The 6703-nt window shown below is 43.2% G+C and overlaps 1 protein-coding gene across 2 annotated transcripts in view; it reads right to left on the reverse strand.

Annotated features, from left to right (window-relative positions):
- The window catches only part of LOC108574336, a 21373-nt gene extending 18305 nt beyond the window's left edge, over positions 1-3068 (reverse strand). For both annotated transcript variants that reach the window (XM_017936907.1, XM_017936908.1), the window contains exon 1: positions 2706-3068. The gene's annotated coding sequence lies outside the window, so the exon portion shown is untranslated. The remainder of the gene's footprint in view (positions 1-2705) is intronic.
- Between the last annotated feature and the right edge of the window lie 3635 nt (positions 3069-6703).

Here is a 6703-nt window from a genome sequence, read left to right on the forward strand (position 1 = left end):
CTCACTCGTTACGAAATTACAAATCGCTTAAAGTGTACACGCGTCTGGCAGTTCCATAAAAACCAATCTTCTCTATTCGTTCTCTCTTTTATTCCGGAAATGGGGTTCACAAATTCCAACATTCACAAAAATAGAAATTGTCTCATCGGCAGGTTGCTTTCTATGTTTTTTCGACAATTGGGGGAATTCTTCGAAACGGACGATTTCCGCGGTCCGCGAACCATACCATCGCGTACGCGCATACAGCTTGCGCATCCCGGCATTCGGTTCGCGTTTTTGTAAACATGGACGCCGTTCGCAACGTTGATGTATTATATTTCGAACGTCTGGAAGTAAAAGAAGCGGGAACCGACGCGTCGAGTTACCGGAAGCGCAAGCAACCATGGTTAAAAAGTGGGGAGAAAAATTAATTGACATTCCAGCCGATGGTACGGCGATTTCTATCGGTGTCGATGAACGGCTCTCGCTCGCGCGTGGAGTTTCGACTCGTATATTTACCGAGCTATCGAGTGGAAGAAGGTGAAGTAAGAGCCGAACCAGAGAGAATCAGGGGGGGGGGCTCTACGTAGGGAAAACGATCCGCCTTCGACGGCTCGTGGAAAACGAGTTGACATTCCAGTGAACACCGATGTCGTTGTCCTTAACGACGACGTAGCCGTTGGATCGTTTATTACTTTTTCGCGCTCTAAATGTCGCCAATCGATCCCGTGCGTTATCTTGAGAAAACCTATCTGCCCCTTTCCCGCTCTCACGCGATATTCTATAGAAAAATCGTCTTGTCGAACGAGCGAACCTTGACTGTGATACATAACTGTTAATAACCGTCGAAATGACAGCTATAAACGAGATTATAGAAATTTTTACCGGATTTCTAAGTAAATGTATAAATTGTGCATTAAGAATGATAATTAATACGTTAATTGAATGAGAGTGGTTATTTTCTCTTAGGGATAATGGCAAGAAAGTATAGTATCTTTAACGAGGTTAGTTTTAGTGTCTCACATTTCTACCGGCTGGTTTGACTGTCGTTTTGCTAAAAAGAACCGTAAACACTATGCTTTCCTAGCAGGATACCTGCGCAGTTAACAGGTTGCACGGCGAAACTTTCTCGGATTCCTCTGTTTACTTACTGTGTATGTGCATGTCGATCTAGCGACCGCATATTGTTTCACTTTAGCCTTCCGGAAGAACGTACGAAAAAATGATACGATGATGCGAAGCCATATATAGCATAAGAGCATAAAAACCTATTTACACTTCCATGCAAATGGTGCACGCCTAATTGTTCCAATTAACATGTCAACAAATACTAGCGCCGTCACCATTCTTAATTAACCTCATAACCAATATTACTGTATATACATGTGAATAAAAAAGAAAGTGAAATAAAAAGAAAATCAAACAATGATTTGGTATCGAACAAATTTATGCATCCTTCATGTACACAGAAACGAGAGAAATGTCGAAACGGACCAAAAAGTCGAGACAGTGAAACAATGGCACAAGTGTAACAGCAGAGGAAGGAATGTTTCTTCGAATGGCTGTGAGAGAAAAAAAGGTAGCGTTTCTAAGCACGTCGCGGTGATTGTCGTTCTCATTGATGCGAGATCTCTCGCGGGAGAGCGAGAAAAGAAAATTTGCGGCGCGACTGCGGGAGTAAGCGAAACTACGAGTTTATAGAGAGTGTACACCACTCTCTTTGGCGTGTCGTGGAAAACGAGCCGCGGTTCCAGCGGACGCTCGTTTCATTCAGTTTTCGTTTCGTTCTCACTGCCTCGTTGCGTTTTCACCCGGGAGGATATTACGCGATCGGTCGTCGTTACGGCGCGCACGAAGACCGACGCGATCAACCGGAATAACGAACTTTACGAAAGGAATGCGACGATAAGAAAAAGAACCTTGGTAAATACCAGGAAAATATCAATAAACAGGCGTAAACAGTGAAATAAAATAATGTCTCGTATTGCTTGCGGTCTATAATGTTGTTTACAGCGCGAAGAGGTTAGAACGAGAGAAATACACATGATCAATATGTAGGAGGATGAGCGAACAAGTTTAGAATGCAGAATTATGGAGATGCGAGAGGCGCAATTTCTTCGGACATAATTAGGAAAAACAAAGAGGCGAGGAACGCCGATGACGTCGGTATCATTAAACTTCCTCTCACCAGCATTCTACGTATAATGAGTTGTTACGCCACACGGACACACACACGTTCGCATGCGCGTGTAGGAGACGCGCGAATAGGAATATAAATACGACGGGGTGGATGATGCAGGAAGCGCGGGTCGATAAAAAAGGAAAGAAAACAGAACGTCCTTCGTGGCGGATCGATCGAACGGTTATAGATGCTCTTTAAACCAACCGTTATTAGTCGATCAAATTGCCACAATATTATCCCTCGTTTCACGTTAATTTATTCACCTCGATCCGTCCGATCTTTATCCTATACGACCTTATTTGGTTAGTGTGTATACACATTTTCGATTTTCTTCAACGACATCCCATCATAAATAACCTTTCGATAACCACCAACCACCTTCCTCAGAAACCTCCAACTGTCTTTGCAAGCACCGACGGACTCAAACATGTAACAACATCGGTGCAATGATTCAAACGAGAAAAATTGGAATCTCGATGCACGAGCTATGTAAACGCTTCACCAACACCACCGTAAAAACTCCCACTAAAGAATGTCCTCCTACCTGTTGAATATCGTCTGCCAAGCTTCCAGCTGATCCTTCAGTCACGCACACACAAAATCACTGCACGAATAAGGAGGTAGTTTCAGTCTAATCACCGCTGCTGGGGCGATGTCATCGTCGTCGATCAGAGAAAGAAAACAACAAGATCGATCTATAGGTTCGCTGGTCGGCGGGACAAACGAGAGGAGAACGTGTCCACAGCGATCGGTGAAGCGCGATGATTCACTGGACCGACTGGATCGATGATCAATGCATCTCAGAACGCGGCCATTTCAAGGTATCTAGCGATCAGCACAGACGACGCGCGATAAGATCGTACGATTGGGACAGGTGGTAGCCGTGCACGAGGATAGGACCGCAACGATCGAGAAGGATGCGACGGGGGGCCACGTCCCAGACTGACTCTAAGAAGCTCGGCTCCACTCGACTCGACTCGACTCTCCTCGACTGCCTGGCATTGCAAAGCAGCCGCGAGCGAAAACTCACTTTACGCTCCCGCGGCCCCTTACGTTTGCCCCCCGCCATATTACCGACTGCCTGCTTTCTTAAGGCTGCCTTGCCTCGCTCGCTGAGCCTGAATACCTGCTTGGTGCCCCCTCTCCGCCGTACACCGCACCATGCCATGCTTGACGTCTCTTCTTGCGCTCTCTGGCTCCCTCTGACAGGGAGCCACATGACATTCGGGTCACCGATTTGTCTCGAATTTTGTGGACACGATGAGACGATTGGAAACGAGTTTGTTGTTAGTTTTTCCATTTTTCTTTTTAGTACGAAGAATGTGAGAAACGTAAGTGGATATGTGATACGATAATTATGGGTTATATCGTTGTGTTTACCATGAACACATTGCTAACCAATCGGATAGATTTATTACTTATAGTCATACTTGTATATTCATAGGGAGAAATTTTCTTAGTATTCTCTTCATAGTATTCTTTTCATAGTATTCTCAGATATATCGAAGTATTTTTCGATTTTACATTACTAGGTTTCTGTAACCTATTCGAGTGTAATTTGTGCTATTGGTAATATGTTAAGTATTTGCGAAATGTTCAATTGGAGTAGTAAGATTGATTGAATAGGCTGTGTTTGAGGAGAATGTTGAACAGCGTATTTGAAGTATGCATTGATATAAAGGGTGTCACAGATGTTTTTCTCGGATAATTTTCGAAACAAATTAATCTGAATAATCTTGGAAAAAACTCTTTTTTTGCATATCCTACGAGTATAACCTTGAAATAATCTTGACCGATATATCGTACGCTGAAATTTGGAAATCAGAGCTGTTGTCGCCAAGGTTACCAACTTATCTTGCGAACCAAAGAAACTTTCTTATCTGCTTCTTTGACATGGTCTCGACGAAAAACGTGCTTTAAAGAAAAATATTATCCTTCGACAGCAATGTCACCTTCGACAATGAATCTTCCTGGTATATTCGAAGATAACGTAGTTATTTGTAACAAAGACGCATAGATGGCCATGATGGAAGGTGATTACGAAAGTTACGATCGTTAGTAGGCAATATAAAAAAGAAAAGGGGATCATTCGTGAAATTTCACTTGCTCAACGAGTTTGCGTTTTCTGGTCGCGAAAATTTATGCAATTCAGCCTTCGCGACGAATCAATATTCCGATATCGTCGATCTATCGACGGGAGAAGGTACCCTTCGAACGGAAACTAAATTTCATTCAGCTGCTTCTACTCGCGTAGTAAGCGTGCCCGTCAAGCACGAATTAGAGCCGGCGTTTATACCAGAGTCTGTACATTTTAACTTGTACAACGGCAAGAGCAAAACCTCTCGTTCGGAATGGAAAGCGAGCTGCTCGGACACGCGGCGGCCTACAGCTTGATCGAGTGTTGTTCATTCGCGCCTTAGGCTGCGTACAGATTGGCAAACTGGTCTTTTGCTCTCCGCTTGGTAGAAATTTGTTACTGAATAGTATCGATGTTCTCGGTAGTTATAAATCTTCCAGGAAGATACGTCTTAGTTTAAGCGTTTGAAACAAGGGTTTAGAAATTTAGAGATCGAAATTCTATGTATCCTTGAAAATGCACAAATTTTAAGAATTTTCAAATTCAGAAAATCCTCGAATTTAGGTATACAAAGGTCCAGTTTAAGGATCCAAGAGTTCGAGGATCCAAGAGTCCAAGGATCCAAGTATTTGAGAGTCCAGGGATCCAAGAGTCCAAGGATTCAGGAGTCCAAGGATCCAAGAGTCCAAAAATTCGAGTGTCCAAATATGGAAGAATCCCAGAACCAAAAATTCAAAGACCAAAAGTCCAAGAAAATTACAAATCCAAGAGTTGAAGCATCTCGGAGTCCTAAAATCTGAGGATCCAAGGATTAGAGATCCATAGGACTATGAAATGTTACGATGCAAATTTGTATTGAAAACTAAGCCGCATAACCGCAGAGTCTCTGCTCTGTGTGTACGCTAGCATGCTGCGGTAAGTGGTTGATCTCTAATCGAAACCACTCTACGCGTGGATAATTTTTCGCGAGCTATCGCGCTGGAAATGCTTAATTACTGAGTCACCGGCGAGGTAACATTTTGCAATAGGAGATTACTGGAGTAGTAGCAGAGCCGCTGCACAGAGCCTCGGAATGAATTCTCATTTTTAAACGAATTATTCATTATTCCAACAATATCCTCACCGCGGGAGTGGTGTGATCTCAATTACAAAAGTCTGCCCTACTTCTGTTACATGTACAGTTAATGTATTATTAATTCCAAGTGGTCAGTCAATGAATAAGTACTTCCTTTTTAAACGTTTTCCAGATATACCTATTCTCACTTCAGAATACCTTCACAACTATCGGCCACTTGTAAAATTCCTTATTAAGTAGAAGAAGAGATTCATCATCGGACAGTCTATCATCGAAAGAAACAGGACAATAATCGAGACCAACGACATCATGTTTCACCGGTGTACATGCTCCTTAAAGGTCCATTTACAACATGGAACTGACAAGTGACGGCAGAAACTTGAACTCAGCCGGCCGCTTTTCTAGAAAGAAGCAGGGAAGCCCAATTTTCCGGTACGCAGGCGCTCTTAATGTAACCAAAATCTGGAGGGAGCGGGACCTGGAGGCCGGCGTACCTCCGTGGCTGTCCTCGAAGCGAGCCAGAGAGCCGGTCAGAGGGAGAGGCCGCATTCCAAGCCACGGAGAAAGCCTCTCGCGCATTTAGCCACGGGATGACCGCCAGAGGTCGCGTAAACGAGCTCCGTGGACCCGTTAGTTCGACTCGTATTCGTGCATAACTAACCCGAAATTATCCGATCCGGTTGGTTGCCGGCGTGAACGCCTTTTTGGATCATTGCGGACTTGTGGCTTTAAGTATCCTGGAATCTTGCTCTTATGGAATTTACAGTAACATAAGACGGACGGTATTTGAGAGTTAAGGTGTAGATTACAGGAATTTCTTTTTATTCCTAGGTTATTATAGCTGTAGAGCGTGAGATTTGGTCGTTCAAGGTCACTAACCATAATACATACTTGTTAAATTACCACGGGTTAAGAGATTTAGGTATTTACAGTTCTTGCTGGTATAGAGCGTAGAGTAATGTAGATAGATCAATTATAGGGATTTCTTTTTAAGCCTATAATTAATATAATTATAATGTGCAGGTGCTGTGTAATGCTGCAGTATATGTAGAAACTGCGTGTTATAGCTAGAAGTTAAGATTTACTCGCTCAAGGCCACTACTTCCACCACTCATGATGAAAATATCCCCACTAACCGATTTCCACTTTGTCATTTTCAATTACCTCTGATTTTTTACTATTTACTTGTACATTTAGTTTCCAAGAATATTGTTCCCTTTTCACCGAATAATACCCGTGCGTTCACAATCTCTAACTCCAACCATACAAAATGCTAATGACGCGACGGAAAAGGACAAAACTCGATACTACTCGGCTGGACCCGAGGATCGTTTGAATTCAAATCGGGGAAAGTATGCTGAAACGCACGACGTTTGAGGACGTTCGGTAC

The sequence above is a fragment of the Habropoda laboriosa genome, unplaced genomic scaffold, assembly GCF_001263275.1.
Source record: "Habropoda laboriosa isolate 0110345459 unplaced genomic scaffold, ASM126327v1 scaffold176, whole genome shotgun sequence".
Taxonomy (NCBI): Eukaryota; Metazoa; Arthropoda; class Insecta; order Hymenoptera; family Apidae; genus Habropoda; species Habropoda laboriosa.